Below are 25,610 nucleotides of genomic sequence, written 5' to 3' on the forward strand. Positions count from 1 at the left end.
GACCTGATCTTCTGTGTACATTTTTACCAAGCATTACTAGTTAGACTGTATTTCCAAGTCAAAATGGCATATTGTTATGGCTGTCAAACAAGGGATGCTAGATGAGGATTCTTTTCTGCCCTTGGATTCATAAATTGGTGTTCTACCAAGTCATAACTGAACTGCAATGGATGAGCTGACATCTCTCCAACCCCTCACCAGCTGGAAGGCAAGAAAGATGGCAATTAGTAATACAGTTATATGTGGTGTTTCGCAATATAGTAGACAATTTATTCTTTTCTTCTCAGTTTAAGCTGTCTATCTCCGTTCTGTTTTAGAATTTAATGATTTACTGAGTCTTGTGTTGTTCCTAACCTATTGGATTATTAATCTTTACAGCCAGTTTTAGTACACTGCATGGTCCAAAGGGTAAATACTCCACCATAAAAGTAAAAGGCTTTTCACAAAACATGCTTAGTTCCCAAGTGGCAGCACTATGTATGTGTAGTAGTGTATGTTGATGTCACCTGATATGATAGCTGTACTTTCATCTTAACTGTTCTTGAGAACAGTACTTTGTCCTTGGACTGCTACTTTCTGAAATTCATAACATAGATGACATAGAATGACTTATAGTGCATAGTTTACAATAAACCATGGGTGAGAGTGTGAATGCTGTTTCTGTCATTTTCTGAAATTGCAGATCCAAGATTTGGTTCGTTTCTCCATGAGGAAGGAACTTCTTGAATGACAATGATACAGCCTAGCTTTAGACTCCGGGGACAATATCTGTTGCTTGGCAAAAAATCTGTGCCAGAGCCACTTGTTATGATTAGACTGTGAAGACAAGAGCAAATACATTATCTGCTGTTATAGGGAGTCCTTCAGACAAATGCAGTAAATCCAATTTATCCATAAGGTAGTGAAATGAGCAGCTTAGATGGGCACACAGGTCCTTATCTGGTAGCAATTCTGTTTTATCCTTAAAGGTTCATCTTTCTGCAGCTGTGATTTGCTCATGATTGAACAGGGTTTTTCAGTCATCATTCTTCACTTTGATTAATACTATTAGTGATGTGTAGTGTTGCTAGAAAATGGCTGCATTACAGGCTTACTTATGGAGTTTAAACATTGTATATCTGTTTCAGGGTTTCATGTCAGGAGCTCTCATACCCATTTTTAAAAGGTTGAAGTTTCTACTATAGTTGCTTGTTTTGGAGGCTTACACATTGGGTAAAAGGATAAATATGTTGTAAATTGTCTGTTTGAATAAAGATTACATCATTTCTAGCTGATGCTGTTTCAGATTTCTGTCTGAGCTAGTCTCCTTTTCTATACATTTTGCTGATCATTTCTGTAATACCAAGAGCAGATTGCATTAAAATGAAATGAAAGTATTACATTACTCTGCTGAAAAGACATGTGGTGTCTCGTCCTTCCTTAATGTGAAGGATGCATGCCATATTAGATTAGCCAGCATCCAGAGATGACAGATAAAATCTACTGTTGCTGTGTATCAGAACTTATGAGAAGACAAGAACAAAGTTAGTATCTGGTGACGACATCATCAGAGATAAAATAACATTTGTTGCTGTTACAAAGAGCAGTATTTTTAGAATAAATATGTAACCATATACATGGTAGAAATGCAAGTGTAACTGGTTTAGTTGTGTACATGTTTTAGAGATGCAGGATAGTGTATGAAAAATAACAGCCTTGTTTACCATGCCTCATTTCATGTTCAGAAGTTCATAGGTTGGTACTAGGCTATCGGCCCTAAGGCCTATCCAAGCCTAGCCATAACAATTCCCTGGAAATTTCTTCCCACAATATTTACTTCTCTGGGCCCCTGTCTAGCAGGGCGACTGACATGATCCCCGGGGTGAATTTTTGAATTTTTTTTTATGTATAACATGACTAAACTTGATGATCAATTATATACAGCTGCCTTGTTCTACTTCAGTGTTACTGTTATAAATTAGTTGGTTAAGTGTTATAAGAGTTAAGTGTGATAGGAGTCCGTAAATTCACCCCGGGGGTGACAACTATGTCCCTCATGGACAGGGGCAGTCAGTGCCGATCATAGACTCGATCTGCGAATAATGACCATCTAACGAAGGTCAATTAGGGAACACGGGTGTAATGTGGCTAGGCTTGTAAAGGCCCTAGGGCCATTAGCCTAGTAACCTCCTATGAGCCTAAAAAGACTAAGTTGTAGATTCTTATAAACTATCTTCAATGTTGCTATGTCTTGCATGTGTTGTGATACATGTGTGAATATCACACATTATTTTTGTAAGCAGTGTATAGCAGATTACTATGCATTTATTATTTCTGTCTTTGAGATATGCCCACTACCCAGATAATAAACAAAAACTCTTTGGATGTTTTTAACTATTATGTGTACTATAATGTAGCAACAAACACTAGTCCGACAATAGAACTTCTAAGAAAGACAAGCAACTAGCTTAAAACAAGATGCTTCTTATTGTGTGTGTATGTGTAGATCCACATTTTTGCATTTTTTTTTTTTTAATTTTAGTCTTGGGATCTTAGGTAGTCATCTATATAAATGACATGGTTAGACGTATTTTGGTTTGCAATATAACTGAAAACTGTACGTTATGTTTTTTTATCTATCATTGGAACCCTGTCTTAAACTACTTTGTATCCTGAAAAGTCAGAGATTACATTCCCCATGAGAGAGGAACACCTTTCGCGACTGGTTTAGATGAGGGAAAGCCATTCAAGTGATACCATTAAGAACAGAAGACTGGGGAAAAGGCTACAAACTCCTTCATTTACATCTTCAATTTCACCTTTTCCAGGAGTTAACAAAAATTCTAGCTTAAAGTTGCTTCTCCTTTCTTCCTTTCTTCTGGAGGATATAACATTGTGGGAGAGACCAGTTGGCATTATGGTTAAGGTCTTCACCTCCCATGCACAAGGTACAAGGTTTGATCCTGACCTCTGGCCAATGCTTGTTTGGAGTTTGCATGTTCTTTCTGTGTCTCTTTGGGGTTCCTCCCACCTCTGAAAAACATGCTGAGTATTCCATTTCAAACTCACCAAAGAATGGAGCCGTGGACAGCAGCACAGACTACACGGTGCCCTATAGGGGAAAGAGTTGTATAAACCAACCACTTTTGGCATCTGCTCTGACACACTGTATTCTCGTGATAGGAGAACATGGCTCACAGATTGTGTGCCATGTCAGGGCTAGACACTCAATGCTGTAAAATATGGCTCAAGGCAATTCAGTCGTGTTGACTAATATCACCAAAATGGGCATGGCAAGGGTATCTGCTGGTGATAAGTGGGTTGAGGACCTGGCCTACTGTGGCCTACGCTAAGGACCTGTGCTAACAATCAGAGGGGTGTATATGTCCCTATTAGCCAGTGTGTGTCTGCCATAAAGCCCATCAACCCTGGGTCAATAAGCTGCTGGCTGGTCCAGCAACCCAGCTTGGGTTACCTGAGATAGCTCTTCTGAGTTGAATGAAAGCTGGATATAAAACCAATCAACCTGCTAAACCTGAACCAAGAAATGCTATACTCAATGTAGGTCCACTGAGAATTTGCAGCTTGGAAATTGATGACATGATGGTAAGGAGGAGACTGGACATCCTATGTATCCATGAGAAGATGGAAGGGCAATGTAACAAATGCACTTTGCTTGGGATCCAGAGTCTACTACTCAGGAGGAGGACAGGCTAGAAATGGTGTGGGAACTGTGGTGAGAGAGTGGCTTCAGAAGACTGTAAGGGCTGTCATTAGAATTAATGATAGACTCGTGGCAATAAGACTCCAGCCTAATGATAGGGCAGAATTCATAATCTCAGCCTATGCCCCACAGCAGGGTTGTGATAGTGAGGAAAAGACTGCATTGAGATAGCAGTTGCAGGACCTACTAGATAAAGCAGGAAAACATGAACTGGTGTCAATAATGGGTGACTTGAATGCACATATTGAAACAGACAGCACAAGTAGCCAACACATGGTTCAGAAAGAGACAGACAGCCACAAGAACACATACAAGAATGGCCAACGTACACCTCAGATAGACTTCCTCTAGCAAGAAAAGGGCATTGAGGTAGAATCAGCGATTGCAAAGTCATCCCCAGTTAAACAGTCAGCCAGCAACATAAACCACTGGTTGCCACAATCAGTTGCAAGCAGTGGTCAGAGAAGGCTCTAAGGTCAGCAGAAACCAGACTGAAGACCTGGAAGTTGACTGGGGAGAAAGCACAACAGTTTAAAGAATTACTCAGGGCTCTGGCAACTCAAGAAGAAGAGGAAATAGGTGGAGTTGAAGAAGAATGGCAGTACCTCAAAATGGCATGTGTGAGGACTGCAGAACAGATATGCGGCCAAGCAAGGTATGGAAATAAGGTATATAAGGAAAGCTGATTTGTTGAATGTAGAATTCCAGGCAGTCATCAAAAGAAAGAATGAGGGCAGGAAAAAATGGGAGATGGAAAAGATGGACCAGGCTAGGAAGGAATACTGGTTGGCTAACAAAGAAGCTAAGAAAGGAGTTGCAGTAGCAAAGAACAAGGCACTCAGAGGCACTCAACCAGCTTCTGGAAAGTAAGTCAGTGGATGGCACAAAGAAACTATATAAGATTGCAAGGCAAAGACAGAAATATAAAGAAGATAGTCAAACACCCTTGATAATGGATGCCAGCAACAACCTGATGACTGGTCCACAGGACATCAAAGGCAGGTGGTAGGAGTACTTACAGTAGCTTCTGAATGAAGAAAACCCCACAGAAATTGTACTGCCCCAGACACAGCCTGCAATGAGAGAAGAGGAGGAGCCCACCATAGAAGAAATAAGAACAGCACTAAGGAAAATGTAGTCAGGGAAAGCAGCAGGCTCAGATGAGGTCACAGCAGATATGATAAAGATGCTAGGTGAGATAGGGGAGAAATGGCTTCCGAGGGAATCATAGCAGTATGGAGAGAAAGACATATCCCGAATGACTGGAGAATAAGCATACTAGTGCCAGTGTTTAAGAACAAAGGGAACATTCACAACTGTGGGCAGTATAGAGGTATCAAACTCCTGTCACATTGCACGAAAGTTATGGAGAGAGGGATTGATAAACAAATACACAGAGTAGTAAAAAATAAAGTGGGAGATGAGCAGTTTGGATTCATATCAGGATACAGCACAACTGTCCTGATGTATACAGTGAGGCAGATAGTTGAGAAGAAGCTAGAGATGAGGAAATAGTCCAACAGGACCTTCCTAGACTTGGAGAAAGCATATGACAAAGTCCCAAGAAAACTGATTTGGGCAGTCCTGTGGTGGTTCAGAGTCACATCTCACAGAGGGGTTCCTAGTGGGAGTGGGTGTGCGTCAAGGTTTAATTCTGAGGCCACTGCTGTTCATACTGGTGGTGGACTACATTAGCAAACAGGTCAAAGGGGACATATCAACAAATTTACTGTATGCAGACAATGTGGCATTATGGACAGACAGACTGAGCAAGAACTTTAGCAAAGGATAGGGGAATGGAATGCAAAACTGAAGGTACATGGGATGAAACTGAGTACAGATAAGACAGTTGTAATGGCAGCAAATGATGGAATTCAGAAGAAGCTGAGAATTGAGATCAACAGGAAAATAGTGGAACAAATTAACACCTTCAAGTATCAGAGAGGGTTGGTTGAGGAGAAGAGACGTCTGAATGAGGAGGTCAAAGCTAGAGTAAGAAGGGCTGCAGCCAAATGGCACAGAGTGTCAGATATAGTATATGGCAGAAGAATGCCAAAGAAGCTGAAAAGTTGTGGTGTGACCAGTACTACTGTATAGCATGGAAACCTAGGCAATAAAGGTAGAGCAGCTGAGAAAGCTAAAGGTGATGGAAATGAAGTGCATGAGATGGGTGGTAGGATGAACACTGTGGGGTAGATGAAGAAATGAGGACATAAGAGCAGAAGTCAAAGTTGCTCCAATTGCAGAAACTGTCAAAGAGAGAGAGCAGATTACAGTGGTTCAGGCACATGTGCAAAAAAGCAGAAGACAATTTAGTAAAGCAAATTTGGGACAAACAGGAAGATGGCAAAAGGAAACAACGGCATCAAATAAAGAGGTGGATTGAGTGTTGAAGACTGCAAGATAGTGGCATTGAATAGAGAGAGGTGGTGACAGTTGACATGAGACCCCAACCCCATGTAGAAAATGGGAAAAAGGGGGCTGATGATGATGATGATGATGATATAGCATTGTGGGCTTTTGGAGAAGTGTCAGACTGTCACTGACAAAAAGCAGCAGATGCTGAAACATCCTCACTTTCCTCACCTCTTCTGAAAGTTGTACTATCAGTAACCTCATTGATCAAAGTGCACCAATGCAGAGCGTCAAATGAGCTGTTAGTGATGCATGGGATAAACTACGTATTTTTGATTCATAAGGGATTCATCTTCCTAGCGAAGAAGCCTTCCTCAAGTTATGAAGGCTATTATGAATTTCAAAGGCCCCTTAAATGTATATGTAATTTGCACATTTTGATAGTCTAGCACTAGAAGTTCAACAATGATTCAGAGTATAAGACATTACTTACTAAGTACATTCAGTCCAGAATAGGGGTTTATAGCAAGACCACCGCTCATGTAGGGTATGTGCAGGTCTACTTCTCTTTTAGCTTTCTATATATGTTGAGGTATTTAGGTATTGCATGTATATAGCATTTGCTATATATATTATATTCAGTTTCTTATGTGTATTTTTCTTTCCTACCATCTTACTGGTTTCTGATAATTTGCTTTAAGGTTTATATTGTCTTTTTCAGCCTTTCTGCTTTGTACGTTTTCAGTGAGTGAAATACTTCCTTTAGGATCAGTGCATTACTCTAGTTAAAAATTTCAAATACATGAAAAAAAGTTTTCCCCAATTTTTAAAAGATATACTAGTTATGGGTCTCATTTTTTCCACAATCAACAGTATGCCTTTAACTTATTTTCTCCCAGACTCAAACTTATTTGAGAATGAGGCTGGAAAATGTATCTCCAAGTTAACGATCATACCTTGTTATTTATGATGAACATTTTAACAAAGTATTTATCTTAACATTGTGATGTTGAATACCAGGCACATGAAGTTTGATTCTGTCCAGGAGACCTTGATGCTTAATGAGGTGATCCTGAAATGTCTCTGATTATTAAGCAAATCAGGCTGAACTAAGTCCCTACATGGGCTCCTCCAGCAACTAAAAAAACATTGTGTTGAAATATATGACATGAGAACAGCCACATAGTTTAGAGAAATCATTAGCAGATAGTAAAATTGAGCAGTAGCTTTGGGAAACCATCATAAAAAAACATGGAGTAAAGGGAATATAGAAAGTTTTTCATACTGATCACTGATGCAGTAGCCTTAACTATATGGGTTATACCTCTTAGCTTCTTAGTTCGAGAAATCTGGACAAAGCCAGACAAAATAGGGGGACAAAGGCCCAAAATAGGGATATGTTTTAAACATTGCTATTATAAACTTAAAAAGTTACTAGAGTAACAGTGTTTGTTTTAACATACATTTTCTGAAGGGTTTAAAGTCTAAAACTCAAACATATGTCTTTATTTAGTGACTTCAGTCCTCAGATCATCCCAGTGATTTGCCAGAAAACCATACATTTTATGAGGAACAGACTAAAAAATATGCGACAGTTGAGAGGTATGTGAAAGGATATAACACCTGTCCTGCCTCCAAAGCTTCAGAGCAAGCTGAGCTGACTCAAAATTCAGGTTTGATTGAAAAGCCCTTCAGAGTTTTCCTGCAGCCAATGAGTGCACTCCTCTGAGGCTTTTGAGGATCAGTGGTCAGCTTGTGGTGCTCCTTTGCTAGGCAGATAAGTTTCATTTGGGGAAAAAATTCCTGTTAAAAAAATGTTTGTTGATGAGACTTTCCTGTTCAGGAAAGCCATTTTAATGTTAGGAATTTGTGTTTTAATGGAGTGTCATGAGGCTGTATTGTACTTTTAAACATGAGCGTTATTTTTTTTCCTGACGGTTTAAAAGTGATTTAAAGTATGTAAAACATTTTTTTTCCTGTGGAGAAATTATTTTTATTTTACTTTTGGGAGCTGAAAAGTGTTTTAAAGTGATTTTACTGTATTTTTATGTGAAAAAGTGACTTTTTAAATACTTAAAATTTTTACCAGCTCTTGCTGCTTGTTTTCCCTAGTAATGGTCACCTTTGTGCTGTTCCTTTGCTAGGCAGGTAAGTTTTCTTTTTGGAAACTGGCACCATTTTTGGCTTGAACATGGAACAAGTGGCCGGTCTCATGGTCTGTTCTTCCAGCCACAAAAAGAAAAGGTTAAGCAAACAGCATTTGCAACTACAGCAAGTTAGCAATTTACCTCAGGTAGGTGACTGCCTTGGCCATTGAATGTACCTCAGACAACACATTTTTTACCCTGGATCTCTCTGGTGTAGCACCTATAGTCACTATGGACCAGGGGTTTGCCACATCCTTTGCGGCTGTTGAGGTCCCTTCCATGGGTAAGGGAGAGCCTCTCTTCACAGTCCTGGAAGAGGGAATAGAGACGGCTTTCATGTTTTGCCAGAATGCGGTGCCTATCCCTGGGGAAGCTGCTGCTCCCATTAATAACACTGCTGGTCCCATTTTTCCTGTTAAAAAGAAACAAAAAACTACATATGTATCTACTCCTCTAATTTCCATGGACATGAGCAATATACTTGGTCTGGCTCAGGGTTTAATTCCGGATCCTTCTGAAACCTAACTGGTTTCTTGTAAAAGAAAGAGGGATACCTTTTTTTTTTTTTTCCTGAAGAGATTCAATATTCTGAATTTGAACAGGAAGCTATAGGGACAGATAAAGGGTTTTCTCCTTAGATTTCTGATTCAGACTCAGAAGAGATCTCAGTTTCTTATTCTCCAGGTGAGGGTTTTTTTTTCTTTTTGACTATTTCCAGAATGTTTAGTTTACAGTGGGAGAACACTGAGGCCTCTCAGTCCATGAGAAAATATTATGAGCCATTACAGAAGGAATTAACAAAACCTTCATCTATTCCTCCAGTTCTGTAATCTTTGGAGGGTATGTGTGTTACTGCCTGCAATTTTCCTGACAGTCAGCCATCTGCTCCTAAAATGGCAAAAAGGATGCACAAAATTCCACAATCATTTATGTTTTTATACACTCTTCCCAAAATTAACCAGGCAGCTATAACTTTAGTAAATGCTACTGCTGCTGCTATACATTTAATTAATTCCAATCCTACTCTTTCTAATAAGAATGGGAATATTATTAATAAGTATGGAAAAAATCATATGCTTCTGCAACATTGATTTTCAGAATTTTGAATTGTCAGGCTCATATGTTGAGGTTTGCTTTGACAAATTGTGAAATTATGAGGTATGTCTGTCTGCAGTTTCTTCTAGTGAGGAAACTATATATATTTTTTTACTTTCTGATTCTCCCTGTGGGGTTTACCTTTCTGTTTGACTATTTCCAGAATGTCCAGATGTCTGCAGTGGGAGAACATTGAGGTTTCTCAGTCCATCAGAAAATAGTATAAGCTGTTATAGAAGGAATTTCCAAAGCCTTCACCCAGGCAGAACATTGATTTCACAACATGGAATGCATACTAGTATTTGCTGTTGTCGAATCGACCATTTTCAATTTGGCCTTCCATGAACTGGAAATTAGCCTTTCGACCATTCCTAGTTCACGTGAATGCTGTCAGAAATTTTGATAGTACATCTTCTGTTACCTTATATGAAATAGTCTTAAGTCCATGAAGCTAACACAGAAGGAAGGTTGGGGTGGTAGGTGGAGGGGAGTCAGCTTAAGGGCTCCACCAATATGGTCCATATTGGGCCCCGCAGTTCCTGAGGCTGGCACTGCCTTCACCTATTATTCCTCCAGTTCTGTCAGCTTTGGAGGATGTGTGTGTTACATTTTCCTGATATTCAGCCAGCTGCCCCTAAAAAGGTGGATAGAATGTATGCAGTTCCTCAGCCTTTTAAGTTTTTATACACTCTTCCAAAAATTGACCCTTTAGCTATAGTTTTAGGTAATCCTACTGCTGCTAAACATTTAGTTAATTCCAGTCCTACTCTTTCTGATAAGGATGGGAATATTATTGATAAGTATGGGAAAAATGTAAGCTTCTGCAAGTTTGATTTTCAGAATTTTGAATAGTGACCCTCATAAGTTAAGATTTGTTCTGACTAATTACGAAAGTATGTTTTGTCTGCAGTTTCTTCTTGTGAGGAAAAATCTGCTTTAAATAATTTACTTTCTTCCATTGTACAAGTCACTACTCATTGTTTACAGTGTTTGTATGACTCTGTTAATCCTTCTTCTAGGGCTTTGGCCACTGGTACTGTATTGAGATGGTTTGCCTGGGCAGGTCCTCAGAATCTACCAGATGATGTTAAAAATTAGATTTTAAATTCTCATTTGGATAGAGAGTTAGTTTATAGTCCTTCTGCTGCATTGGTGATCAGAAAGTGTGATGAGAGGGCTAAGTTGATTCAGGGAATCTCCCCGATTTTTTTAGCCATCCTTTTCCAGTTTTTCTAAGGGATTATGTTACCCATCATCTAGTTTTGGCAAAAATGCAAAATAACAGCAAACAACCATACGCTCCGCAAGGATGGCATGCAGGGTCAAGCCAACAATGTAAACCACCAACGACCAGCAAAAAACGATAGTGAACACGCAGTAATGGAGAAATAATTTATTTATTTATTTATTTATTTGCAGTTGGTTTACCAGGATAGTCCATTGGGCCAAAAGAACCCGTTTTCAATGGAGTCCTGGGGAGAAAAGCTCCAAATACAGACAAAAACAGGTACATGCAAAAATTACAATAATACTTATACAGAGTAAAAGATAAAAACATTTAATACATTTAGGTTCAAAAATTCAAGAAGCATTCAAAACAATGCAATCTGATGTGGAATAAATGTCAGGGGAATAAGTTAAAAGAGTAATGTTTTATGCATTCAAAGAAGTTATAATAAGAATAATGATTATTTATTTATAATTCCTTCAAATCCAGACCGGTTTCGGCTATTCAGCCTTTATCAATGAATACAATAAAGTTTTTTTTGAATGAAATGAAGCAGCCTGCATTTATACTAGTCTCTGATTACCTGGAAGCAATATTACAGCAATTGGCTGGAGTAACAAAATGCATGTTCCATTCTTGATTAAAGCATATTACCAGTGACATAAAAATGCCAGAGGTGTAGATATTAAGTCATATTTTAAAGATAAAAATCAAAGCTCTGGAAGTAAGCCATTATATGACATACATATTACAAGGTAATAGACCAATACCATAGTCACTATTTGTGAATGCATATCATAGTGTAAAAAAGCAGAAAATATATACCACTAGTATATATATATTTTGAAGGGTGATAACCACAAGTTCAAAAGAACTGAATAATAATGAACCAAGTACTGATCATATAATATATTACAAAATAAGGCAACAAGAGTATAGTGGCCTCATTCTCACCTATATTATAGATTATAATAAATTGAAATAATATGCTTGTAGATAATACAAGTTCAACATTGTAATTGTACAATACTCAATGTTTAACGCCAACATACCAGATACGAATACCAAACCATACATATACATATTCGTATCCTGAACAATTTTTTATCATGCTTTATAGAGTATAATATGAGCGTTGGTAGGCCTAACCACCATTGAATGGTTCGTACTAATTCTTGATCTGTATGAATGTTTGTTGTTGTAACCATGATTATGAAATCCTCCAGTGTTCAGTGAAACTCACAGATGGTCATTCAGACCTGGGGGAATAAACATCCAAGGTTGGTTATCCAATATTGTTCCTTGTGGTTTAAAATGGTGTGCCAACCCTGTTGGTTGTTCCCATCTCCCTGAATTTTGTCAATGATCATGGACAGTTTACAAGTTCCTGTTTACAAGTTAGTACACTAAAAGAATTCACCAGTGCCAACACCAATCAGGTATTTAAAACCAGGGTGTTTGGTAATTGCAGCAGTACATGGGTTATTTACTTAGCTACCTGCCAATGTAAAGCTTTTTATGTTGGTCAAAAGTCTAGGTCTCTTAGAATAAGGATGACAGAACATCGTAGTGACATGAGGAACAAAAAAGAAACAAATGCTTTATACAGACACACGATACAACATCCCAATGCCCAGTTTATGTTCATGATCATACAAAAATGCAAAATAAACAGTCTCAACAAAATACAGTTAAATGGATATTTAAGAAGAAATGGCAATTGGGTTCCAAAAAGAATTAGGAAACACTCAAAATCAAGAACAGTGAGAATGACTATTTAAGGGACCTAGCGCCATCTCCCCCACCTCCATCCTGGCAGTCCCTTTTCACTTCAAGAAAGTCTGAATCTCCACTGCTCTCACTGGCAACAGATATTTTCAGAAAAATAGATTCTGAAAATCATTCTTCAGTGGGAGGAAATTCCTCTTTTCCAGGGTGTAATCCCTCATCCTTTGGTCTGCACTCCCTTATTTCCACCTGCCTTTCATCACATGCTGTCTCAGGGAGTGATAGAACTGGTTCCTCCTTCCTAGATGGGAAAAGCTTTTTATTCAAGGATGTTTTTAGTGCCAAAGAAAGAAAATACTATCAGATCACTTCTGGATCTTTCTTTTCTAAACCTGTTTGTGATAGTGTTCAAATTCAAAATGCCATTTCTTCACAACCTGTTACCTCATCTTCCTCATTCAAATTTTCTAGTAACTCTAGATTTAAAAGAAACATTCCTATTTATCCAGATTTCAAGTATTTCTTTAATATTTTGTGTGTCTGGATCACTTTATCGATTCTCTGCCTTACACTTTGGGCTGTCCACTGCACCAAGAGTGTTTACAAAGTGTCTAGGTGAAATAATAGCTCATTGCAGGCTACAGTGTATTCACATTTTTTTATTTTAGATGGCTTGCTTATCTTGGCAAATTCTATTTCAAAGTGTCAGGAATCTCTCACTTGGGTGAGAGATCCCTTACACAAGCTGGGATGCCAAGAGAAAATACGGAAGTCATTTTTACTCCTTCACATAGGATTGTGTTACTGGTGTGTCAGCTAGACAACTCAGTTCAAAGAGCTTTTCTTCCACAGGAAAAAAAATCTATATCTAGCTCTATTTCTAATGATTTACACTCACACTTCAGTCATGTGAGGAAGTACCTCAGGATTTTGGGTCTCACTGCATCTGTGATTCTCATAATACCCCGGCAAGACTCCACAAGAGAAAGATATAATGATATCAGAAGTCTCTTTGGTCCCAGCATCAACATCCTTTGTCCTTTCAAATACCAGTGTTGGGGTTTATCAGAAGGTGGAGACAGCAAATATCCTTAAATCCAGGTCTCCCTTCTCCCTCCCTTTTCCAAAGCAGTCAGTTACTACAGACATCTCAGACTTTGCTTTGGGAGCAGTTTCAGCAGGGATAAAAGTGCAGGTGTTGGGGGATATCAGGGACACATGCAAGCACAAAAATATAACAGAGATGCTTGCCCTGATTAAGGCACTGAGCAGTCTGAATCATCTTTGGCCCCCTGAATTCTCTTCAAGTTGTTACAGACAATACTAGAATCAAGATGCATCAGCAAGCAAGGAAATACCAAGTCATACCCCCTTTGCAGACTAGCCATGCTAGCTTGTGATTATAGCTTCATGGCACATTCTCACTCTACAGACATCCTGCATTCTGTAAGAGCAAAACTGTGTTGCAGACAAGCTGACCAGAACAAGAACAGACTTTCATAAATGGAAATTAGATCAGGTGGACTTCCAAAATTTGATCCATCTTTGGGGAGATCCTCAAGTAGATCTATTTGCCTCCACTCTCATCAATCAGCTGGCAAGATTCTGCTCGAGGACTCCATGCAAGAAGGCCTGGAAGACAGATGCCTTTTCTTTTCTCTTCTTTTCCTTGGACAGAAATGTTCCAGTATATTTTTCCACCCTTTCCACTGATGTCCAGGGTCTTATGAAGATTCAGAAGAAATCCCCAAGATCATTGTTGTATCTCCCTTCTGGTCTAGGCAACAGTGGTTCTTTCTCTTCTTTTAGAAATACCCAGGGGAAATTACCATGAACTTTCTCACAGACTGGATCTACTCACACAAGATCAAGGGTGTTTGATAAGCTCTGACTTCAATAAACTTCAGTTGGCTAATTGGATGATGGTGTCTTAATTCCCTTTAGACACTTGTTTATCAAACACGTGCAGCAGGTGCTAATGAAGGCAAGAAAGTCTGTCAATAGAAAATCATATATTAGCAAATGGAAAAGGTTTTCTGGTTAGTACCAACAATTTAACCAGCACCAATTCAAGGGTGGTAGTTCTTTGGTTTTACAACATATGTGTGAGTTACTATCCTATGACATTCCTTACTCTTCCATCATGGTTCATTTATTGGCCATTTCAGCATGTCTGCCCATAGATCTTCCTCTTTCAATGCATTCTGTTAAAATGTTTTTGAAAGGGGTTTTGCATAAGAGGCCTCCAAGAAAAATTGTGGCCCCTCCTTGGGATCTTAATTTTGTGTTAGAGAAGCTAAGTACTTGCTGTATTTGAACCAGCTAACCTGGCTGACTTGACATTCTTAACATGCAAAACAGTTTCACCTATTGCTCTGACCTCTGTAAGAAGAGTAACTGAGTTGCAAGCTTTTATGGTGAGTCAACCTTGCCTCATTTCCCACAAGGACTGGGTTTCTTTGAGAACTATTCCTTTTTTATATACCTAAAGTAGTACCTGAGTTTACTTTAAGCAAAACTATCCATCTCCCTGTTTTCTTTCCTGAACCTAAAAAACGAGGGAGAAAGGATATCTATACCTTGAATGTCCACAGACAACTCAGGCACTGTCTTGACAGAACTGAATCTATCAAATTTTTGGATCAATTGTACTTTTCTTGGGAATGTAAGAAGAGCTAACAACCTGTGTCAAAGCAGACTATTTCCAAATGGCTGTCTAAGGCTATTACCTTTTGTTATACTCACCACAGCAAAACTATTCCAGGCAGGGTCAATGCCCACTATACCAGGGCCTTCGTTTCATGTATCACTTTTTTTGGAAAGGGTTGGATTCTAGAAGTATTCCAGAAGCAGCAACTCGGTTCTCTGTACAAACTTTTTACAAAACATTATAAGTTTGATTCCTTCTGTAGGTCTAGATCAATCTTTGCTGGGACCATTCTCCAGCGGCTCTTGGACTCTTCTCCTTCCACCTCTCAGAAGTTGTAAGCTTTGTTAATCTACCCATATAAGTTAGGCTACTGCAGCAGTGGTTAATACAAAAATATAGTACACTTGTGTAAGTAAACTTACCATAAAAGTAGATGTTTGAGTGACCATCTGCTGTAGCTGCTCCATCCATCTACCTTGGTTCTTGCTATGTTGTTATCATCAGGGTATGGACTTTTTGTTGTTGTTGTTGTTTCTAGCATTGTTCTTTCAGGGTTCAGGCCTCCTGGCTCTATTGCCATGAAAGCTCTGAAGGGTTTGGCACCCAAAGCTATCATTTTAGTCAGCACAGCTTGAGCTGACTAATTGTTTGGACTCAAGGAATGTGCCCTGAAGCTTTGGAAGCTGGCCGGCTGTTATATCCTTTTAGGATATAACCCATGTAGCTTAGGCTACTGCAGCAGTGATCATTCAAACATGTACTTTTTTGGTACGTTTACATATATAACTACAGTATCTGTAATGTTAGTGTGTATGTGTGTGTGTGTTTTTATGTTGATCCCTAAGGTAACGTGCCTAGACCAAACGGATTACATCTGGGTTCTGAAAGACTACTATGTTACTTGTAGTGAAAAACCTTAAAAAGATCAAGGTATAACGCCACTGGTTTAACTATTTTTGGGAACATATTAAAAACAGAACTAATGAATATTGGAAAAGTCAGCTTCATACCTTGTCCAGCTTTGAGTCCATGCAATGATCGCCATTCATTATTCTGATTACAAAGCTCTAATCTGTTCCTTGCACATATTTTTTGGCAAGTATGACTATAGAAGGCAGGCAATTAACAGGATAACGTGGTGTGTTTATGGTCACTGTAGTCTGTCTTTGTAGTGCTGGAAAAGGTCCAGGTAATACAAATATTGATGCACTCCATTATTAAGAGTTTGTTTTTATTAAGATTATAGCAGTGAACATAATCAGGAATGCCTCATACAAATCTAAGAAATCTATCAAAGTAAAAAGGCAGCTCATGGTTTCATTGCCCTTTCCATGCAAAAACATCTCTACCTCCTTTCGTGTTTAATTTATTCTTTCCACCTCTCTCCTTCCTTTGTATCCATACCCCACTGACCTGTTCCCTGCTAATTTAGTGAGCTCATCACATAATAAATTTCTCCTGTCTTGCATGCATTCATGTCTAGTGCTCATGGACTTTGCTTACACTCGAGCTCCCCCCTTTCCCCTTACCATTTTAGTAAATTTCCATTGCATGTTCCATACCAACCTGAAGTCTTCTGGAATTACCTCTGGTGCTGTATGGAATATCCATGATGTAGTTTTACTGTTTTTCTTTATAAAAAGTATGATACTGGTATTATTTAGATCCATCCTCGTAGCTGCACACATTTCTTTCTTAATGTGCTGGCAGTCTTAGCCTACAGCATAAACTACTGCTTGCCACAATCAGCTGCGAGTAGTGTAAAAGAATACTCTAAGGTCAACAGACACCACGCTGAAGACCTGACAGTTGACAAGAGAGAAAACACAACAGTTCAAGGAAGCATTCAGGGCTCTAGCACATCAGGAAGAAGAGAAAATAGGTGGAGCTGAAGCAGAATGGCAGCGCCTCAAAACACCATGTGGAAAGACTATAGAACAGATATGCGGCCAAGCCAGGTGTGGAAACAAGGTACATAAGGAAATCTGGTGGTGGAATGCAGAAGCCCAGAAAGTCATCAAAAGACAGAAGGAATGTAGGAAAAGGTGGGAGACAGAATAAAATGAACAGGCTAAAAAGGAATACTGGTTAGCTAACAAAGAGGCTAAACAAGCAGTTGCAATATCAAAGAAGAAGAAGAACATATCACAGGCACAATACCAACTTCTGCAAAAATTTCAGCAGATGGCTCAAATAACTTCTAGCACATTGTAAGGCAAAGACAGAAAGATAAAGAAGATAGTTTTCGGATAACCTGCATAAGGAATGCCAACAGCAACCTGCTCACCAGCCCACAGAACATCAAAGTCAGATGAAAGAAGTATTTCCAGCATCTTCTAAATGAAGAAAAACCCACAAAAGCTGTACTGCCCCAGACACAACCTATAATGAGAGAAGAAGAGGAGCACACTCTATAAGAAGTAAGAACAGCACTAAGGAAAATGAAGGCAGGAAAAGCAGCAGGCTCAGATGAGGTCACAGCAGATATGATCAAGATGTTAGATGTGTTAGGGGAGAAATGGCTCCAGGTGGTGGTCTCATAGCAGTATGGAGAGAAAGGTTCATCCAGATAACTGGAGAATAAGCATTCTAGTGCCAGTGTACAAGAGCACAGGGGATGCTCACAACTGTGGCCAGTACAGAGATATCAAACTGGCAGCAAATGTGGAAAATCAGAAGAAGGTTGAAATTGAGATGAGAAGGGAAACTAGTGGAAAAGGTTAACAGCTTAGGTATCTGGGAGGGGTGGTTAAGGAGATGGGAAGTCTGAATGTGGAATTCGAAGCTTGAAACAGAGAGGCTGCAGACAACTGACAAAGAATGTCAGGGGTAGTGTGTGGCAGAAGAATTCCAAAGAAGCTGAAAAGTAAGGTATACAAAACATTGGTGTGATCAGTACTGCTGTGTGATACAGACACATGGGGGCCATGATAGCAGGGCAGTTGAGGAAACTAGAGGTGATGGAGGTGAAGAGCCTGATATGGGTGATAGAATATGCACTGTAAGAGAGATGAACAAATCAGGACCAAAGAGCAGAAACGCAAGTAGTTCCAATTGCAGAGAAGGTCAAATTGATCAGATTACAGTGGTTTGGTACATGTGCAAGAAAGCAGAAGCCAATCTGGTGAAGAAAATTTGGGACAGACAGGAAAAACCGAAGAAGAAACAAAGGTGTAAACAAAAGAGATGGATGGATTTTGTGAGAGAAGACCTGAGGCAATCAGGCGTGACTGTCAAAGAAGGTAGGAGACAATCTGACTGCAGGTCTGTGCTGTAGCAGTGATGAAGAGCTGCTTGTCTCGCCCAATGGCCTGGCTACATGCATTGTTGTTGATCATGCATGTACGATAAAGAGAGCTGGTTTGGCCACAATTGTGAATGTGGCATTTCTAAATTTCTGAAATGGTGATAAGCACAAGGATCACTTCTTAATTTAGTGCATATGGATGATTATGGTTTCCTACAGCAAACTGGAACACTTTACTTTTAGATCTATTAAAGACCATAGAATTGATGCTTGACCAACAGTACAAGGAATCAAAAATTTTTGTAAAACACTTTGTTTTTTCAAATCCCTCACTGTATCACCAACTTTTGTGTTTTCTGCATATTTATCAGTCCAAAAGGTCAACAATGCAGAATCATACATCTGGCTAATTAAGAAACTTAGTATTTCTCTTAGGGTTAGAAAGTTAACAAACATTTCTTCTTTAGGGGAGTTAGTATAAAAGTAAGTTATAACATTTGGGTTATATTCCAGCTTGTCTGAGTAATCTTTGTCTAAAAGTATTGACCTTCCTCCCTGCAGGCATGGACATAAGTCTTGTGCTGGAGTGTACTGCATATATAAATATATATATATATATATATATATATATATATATATATATATATATATATATATAAATGTGTGTGTGTGTGCGATTGAGAGGAGTGCTCCGTTTTATATCCCACACTGGGATCAGGTTTCAAGTGTTGCACATCTTCTACTCACTCGAAGAAAATTTTTTTATTGTGCACATCATAAAATCATTAACTCTGGTTAATTTTATTTTTTATTTAGAAAGAAGTCTTGGTAGTTATGGCTAAGTCAGTAAGTAAATGGGATTGCAGTAGAGAAATAGCAACTAAAAAGATTTATATACAATGTATCTTCTGTTTAGTTCTTGATCACAATGTTGACTAATTTGGATACTGTGGAAAATTCAGACTGCAAAAATTCACACAGACAGTCTCAATGTCTTTCCGCGGTGGTGCAGTGGTAGCGTTGTCGCCTCACAGCAAGAGGTTCTCACGTTCAATTCTCGGCTGGAGCGCCTTCTGTGTGGAGTCTGCATGCCCTCCCCGTGGTTGAGTGGCATTTGAAAGACATGCGAAAATGGGCATGCCTTCATTGAAGCTTGGGCGTTGAGCTGGCACCTCGGCACCATAAAAATCTACTGCCAATCATTAGCAGACCAGAGTTCTGCTGTGGCAACCCCTAACCGGGAAAAGCCGAAAGAAGAACACGTCTCAGTGTCTTTCCTTACTGAGAAAAGACATAAATGTTTATGGCTCTAAAATAATTCAGGACATGGATATTATTCTAAATTTGTGAAACTAGAGAAGGTCAGAATGCTTATTCTAAAAAGAGCACAGTATTTTAAAGTCTCATTGCACACAGGTTTTGAGACTCCTTCTCCCATGTATTCATCTGTAGAGGGTGGTATATCTGTCTTACTGACCTGTCAGTTTTAGTGATGTAAGAGGAGCTGCATCCAATGTCGCCCTTGAAAGAGTACTGAAAGTTCATATGCTAAAGCCGCAACTCTCTAAGGAGAAGAGCCTGAGGTTCTGCAGCCATCTAAGGCTACCACTTTTTAACTTAGAACCAGATCTACATTGGGCTTCTCTACAACTGAAATAAATTACAAAAGGATAACCAATGAGTTGCTCATGGAATCTGCAGAGAAGTTCTCAGGATCTCTGGTTGTATCTTTGGTGGCTGATATAAGCTGGAAATAAGCGTTGAGCAGTCAACACCTCTACAATTTATTAAAAGGCAAAGTCTTTCTTCACAGTCATTAGATGAAGGCAACTATATGTTTAAAATTCATCACATCTCGCCAATATATTATCTGCAGTCATGAAAACACATCTTCGCAGTCTTCAGGTTCTCCTGTGCAGGATATTGATTTTAATGAGGGTATTAGTATGACTGGTAAAAATTCTGGCTGGTCTGTTTCAGAGAGTTCCTGCCCAAGAAGAGAAAACAATAACTGCTTAGTGTCTCAGAATCCACATGTAACAGTCTCCTTTTTTTTAAAATGTTCCAGAGCAGTAATAACACCGTGCTTCTCAGTCACCAGCTTATAGGTCCATTCATTTATTTTGCAACCTTGACAGTATCCACTGCGCATTTATTGTAATTTGAAACCCTGCATCTTTAACCGTTCCTATAGCTTCTGAGGCACCCAGTACATTTTCCATTTTTGTAGACACTTTACTAAGGAATGGAGTTTATTGAACCAGTATGGTCAGAGGGGTTTAATATCCAGTATCTTAACACCAACAGCACATATTTTTTTTACTGCCATGTACTATACATTCAGCATAATCTTTTGAAATACATGACCAGTTAAGTACAAATAATTTATTGCATTCTAACATTGAAGAGGGTTTAATTTCAAAGGTCAAAACCCACTGAGCTGGTAGGTCTTCAGACAGATATTGATACAGATGATACAAATACCAGAGCAACCATGATTGACACAGTAATTCATCAACATACCTGGTTGGCTCATGAAGGCATTAAGGTGCAGATTTTAGACAGTCCATTTGCCAGGATCTTCCTTTTTGTGCCTCCTACCTCTCATCTGTAAAACTCATGGGAGGAGAAAGGAAAGCTGAAGGGGTAACAGCAAGACAAATATTTTTTGGTTTCTCTTCTAAAATTACCTGTTCATGATCTGTCCAAAAACACTCCCTTGTTTAAAATGTCACAAATGAAACATTTTTGCTTTTTAATTTTTATTAATTGAAATTTTTGTAAAACCAATACATCTAGAAATATAAAGTGATAGCTAGTGGCTCAGCTGCTGTGATAAATAGTAACAGGTCTAGCAGGAAACATTATTGAACACCTCTAAATATATATCTAGAGATTGTGACAAATGTGTCCCCATTTTCATTGTTGCAGTAGAGACTTGGTATAACATTTGAATGTTTTTTTTTTATATCAACTGACAATAAGGCTTCTGAGTTATCACATATCTGACCTTTTTCAAGCCATCATGCTGCCATTAAGACATTATGCCAGGAGGCTCTACCCTTAACAAATCCAACTTAATCTGTATGTATTAAGGATGGGAGTAGGGTTGATAGTCTTGTTGCCCAGACATTAATGTAGATTTTATCTACATTTAGTAAAGAAATCAACCTGTAACTAGAGGGGGTTCATGGATCGTTTGCTGGGTTTTAAGAGAGGAAACAAATGAGAATGTCTCCTTGAGGGGAGGATTTCTGCACCCTAGAAGCAGATAAGCAGGCTTCAAAGAGAAGATCTATAGCAGGGGAAGGCTACACCTTATAAAGTTCTGCTGGGAGTCCTTCAGGTCCAGGGTCTTTATTAGATTTTATTTTCTTGATGGATTGAAGGATTTCTTGTTTGGTGAACAGTTTTGATATTAATTGTGTCTGCTTCAGGAGTCAGGATTGAGAGAGAAAGGATAGTGGTATTTGAAGCTGCATTTATAGGTTCATAGGTGTGTACTAGGCTAATAGCCCTTGAGCTTTTACAAGTCTAGCCCAAAACAATTGCCCAGGCACCATGCCACCCGATGTTAGCTCACAGTGCCCGTATACAGTAGGGCAACCGGAGTGATCCCTGGAGTGAACTTTCCGTTACCAATCCACTCAAGATTTCTCTTGAAGAGGGCCAGCGAGGTGCTCTGCTTGACATGAATGGGAAGCTTATTCCAGATTATGGGCAGTCTTTGAGAGATGAACCTGTCCCTCCAGCATGTTCTGTTAATTGTGGCAATGAGGTTGTGATCTCTGGAGCATGTGGCGTGGGGGGATTGGAATTTCTTTATATGTAGTATTTCAAGTAGGGCTGGGTCAGACATGGCTTTATAAGTCAAGCAGAGATCACCTCTAAGTAGATGATAAGAGACTGAGAATAGCTGAAGTTTCTTGAGTCTCTCCATGTACGACGTGTTTAAGGCCTAGGATCATTTTTGTGAGGCACTTTTATGGCCTCTCCAGCTGCTGTAGGTGTTTGGTCAGGTACATGCCAAATGGGGCTTTATATTCAATGACTGGTCTAATGAGGGATGAGTAGAGAGGAGTGATGACCTCTTTCTTCCTGGATGCAAAACCTTTGATTATAAGATGTGCCATGTAGAAGGACTTTCTGACCATTGTGGCAATGTGGTGGTCGAAGGTGAAGTGGCTGTCGATCTGGGTGCCTGGGAAGGACTCCCCTCTTTTCAGCATTCTTGACAAGCTAATTCTTTATTTTTCAGTAAGTACTGCTTGATTTCTAACTTCAGAATATCTGCCTAAATACTTCATCCTTAACTTTTCAGGGTCTACATATTAGTTTCCCCTCAAGTATTTGGCAGTGCTCTGTACAGACTCAGACACCTTGAGTGACATTTTCCTGTAAAAGGAATATATAAGGAAACAGCTCCAGTACTTAGTAATAATGACCATCCCTCCTCGCATGTCTAAAGGTCAGTTCCCTGTGCTTTCTCCTATTAACCTGGTGAACGTGTGAGAGGTGCACTTATATGTCCAAATTGGAAGCCATGCACTTTCAAGCCAAGACCAGAGTAGCTGGTCAAGAGGAGAAGGTCAACACCTGCACCACACCACATGCAACACATAGCCCTCCAGAATACCCACCATCACAGCTCTCACATAAAAACACAAACCACACACCCACCTTCATGGTGGCTCTCAATAGAAATCTACCCAAACAGCAGAGACCTCCAAGGCAGAAATGCACGTGACCACCCCAACACAGCACAAACCACAAGATGCATAGCTCACCTACAGAGTGTGCCCCTCAACCTAATCCCCTAAGGCAAAACAGCTTGCCCAATACACTAATCATAGGAGACTCAATAGTGAGGCACACTGATTTCCCACTCGCTAGGTTGAATAAGGAGAAGGTAACAATCAGCTGTCTATCAGGTGCCAGAATCCGTCAAATAACACATGCACTCAGCTCACTCCACAACAAGTACAAGTATGACTGTCACTGTCCATGTGGGTGTGAATGACCTGAGTTGTACCTCCTGGACTTCATGAAAAGAGGCATGGAGGAGTTCTTGGATTATGTAGCCCAGGCAGGTATGACCCTAGCCCTGAGCAGCATCCTACCGTCACCCAGCATGATACCGCAGTATAGGCAGAAAATGACTAACTTCAACAATTGGCTAAGTTTCTGGTGTCATTTTAAGGGGATCCAGTATTTGTCTGCTTGGGATGAAATGATTGACGGACCTCGATGCTTTGCAGAGATGGCCTGCATCTGTCACTTCTGGGTTTCCGGATACTGGCTAAGGCTCTTGCTACCCCTATAATGTCTTTTTTAGGCAATATTCCAAAGACCAGATTACCACCATAACAGCTATAAATAAATGCAATCTGATGGGTATGCTGCTCAATGCTAGAATTCTAAATCTCAAGATGCACTTGCTCGAAGCACTTCTCAAAATGGAGAACATAGACATTTGTGCTGTAAAAGAGACCAGGTTTAAAGCAGCAGAAAGCACCCCTGTGCTACCAGGCTATAACTCATTCCACACCTTTCAGCCCCAGAAAATGGACTGAAGCTCCAAAGGCAGTGGTGTTTCCATATTCATAAAGGATATGCACACCTCCAGACTAGTAGCCCAGCATAATGCATCTGAGATACTTCAGGTACAACTAACACTGGGTAAGACAGCGATTCAGGTCGTAGCCAGCTCTATGTCCCCAACCATGTCCCAAGACTCTCAATCCATGTTCCTAAGCACCCTGGAAACTATTAGGGTCCAAAGCAGCACTCTCATACTAGGTGACCAACTACTCCTACATCAACTGGGAAAACTACTCTTGTATCAATACACTGGCCCAACGCTTCCTGGAATTCATCAGTTCCAGTGCCTTGGACCAGCTCATTCTTTCCCCCACTAGAGGAAGCAACATCCTTGACCTGGTTATTACTAACATGGGCAGCCATTGCTCTACACCAATAGTCAATTCCTCCCTGGTTAGATCCAACCACAAACTAATCACCATGGAAATCCACATCTCACCCCCCCCCCCTACACACACACAAAGGTAACCACCATAAAAAACTTCTCCAAAGCTGACTTTGGGCTCCTAAAATTAGAGGTGGCTAACTTCATGGCACCCATGTCAATAGAAAATAGATGCGTGACTGCCGAATCATACACCAATGCACTGTATGAACACGTACATAAATGCATGAAACTAACCATACCCAACAGAACCAAGATGCTCTCCTCCAAAAAAGGGAAGCCAATCCGGTGGTCCCCTGGCATTAAAAAACTCTACAACAGAAGGAAGAAACTGTTGCAGAAAAAGGTGAAGTTGCAAGACTGGAAAAACTCCCTTATTAGCCTCAACAAAAAGTTGAGATCCCTCATCAAAACCTCTAAAGCCAGCTATGAAGGCAGAATTCCAGCAGACACTAAAAAGAAACACAAAGCCTTCTATAGTTATATCAAAAATCTCAATGGCAAAACCCAGGTTTGCTCTGAGTTACTGCACAATGGTACCTCCTTTACTGAGCCAACAGATATTGCCAACATACTGGCCGACAGATTCAATGCCAACTTTACCCCCCAAAGGACCAATTACAATACTGGAGGAATGCCAGGCACTCAGCATTACTGCAGCACAGGTTAAAACTGCATTGTTCAAGGCCAAGAATGCAGCTTTCATGGGACCTGACAATATCCCTGGATGTGTTGTACATGAACTACAAAGTGAACTGGCACCACATCTGTGTGCCCTGTTCAATCACAGCCTCACCTCAGGCTTTGTCCCTGCTGAATGGTGCACTGCTGCAGTCATCCCTCTCCATAAAGGGGGAGTGACTAAAGACCCTGGGAATTATCGCCCCATTAGCCTGACGAGTCTGACATGTAAGGCTATGGAGCACATCATCATGGACCTAATTAACAAGGATATAGGGAATTTCAAAATTCTAGATTCCATGCAATTTGGTTTTGTGAAAGTTAGATCATGCCTGCTCAACCTGGTTGACTTCTTTGAGTCATTCACCAGAACTGTGGATGAGGGCAAGGCAGTTCATTTAGCCTACCTCGATCTAGCCAAGGCCTTTGATACCATTCCCCACTCAGGAATTATTGATAAACTCACCAAACAAGGCATCAACCCCATATCACTAGTTTATTGCAAACTGGCTCACAGATAGAACCCATGGTGTGAAAGTAGCAAACTCCAAGTCAGACTGCCAACCAATCACGAGTGGAGTCCCACAGGGATTAGTTCTGAGTCCTCTCCTGTTTGGCATCTAATTCTCAGAAGTCCAGGCCAACATGGAAGGACGCTGGCTGACCAGTTTCACAGACGACTGCAAGCTGGAAGCCATTATTAACTCCCCAAGTGATGTAGAAATCCTACAGAAAGGCTTCACTGAGACCAATGACTGGTGTTGAAATCATGGCCTTAAGCTTAATGTCA

The sequence above is a fragment of the Protopterus annectens genome, chromosome 8.part0 (assembly GCF_019279795.1).
Source record: "Protopterus annectens isolate FY-2018-M chromosome 8.part0, PAN1.0, whole genome shotgun sequence".
Taxonomy (NCBI): Eukaryota; Metazoa; Chordata; order Ceratodontiformes; family Protopteridae; genus Protopterus; species Protopterus annectens.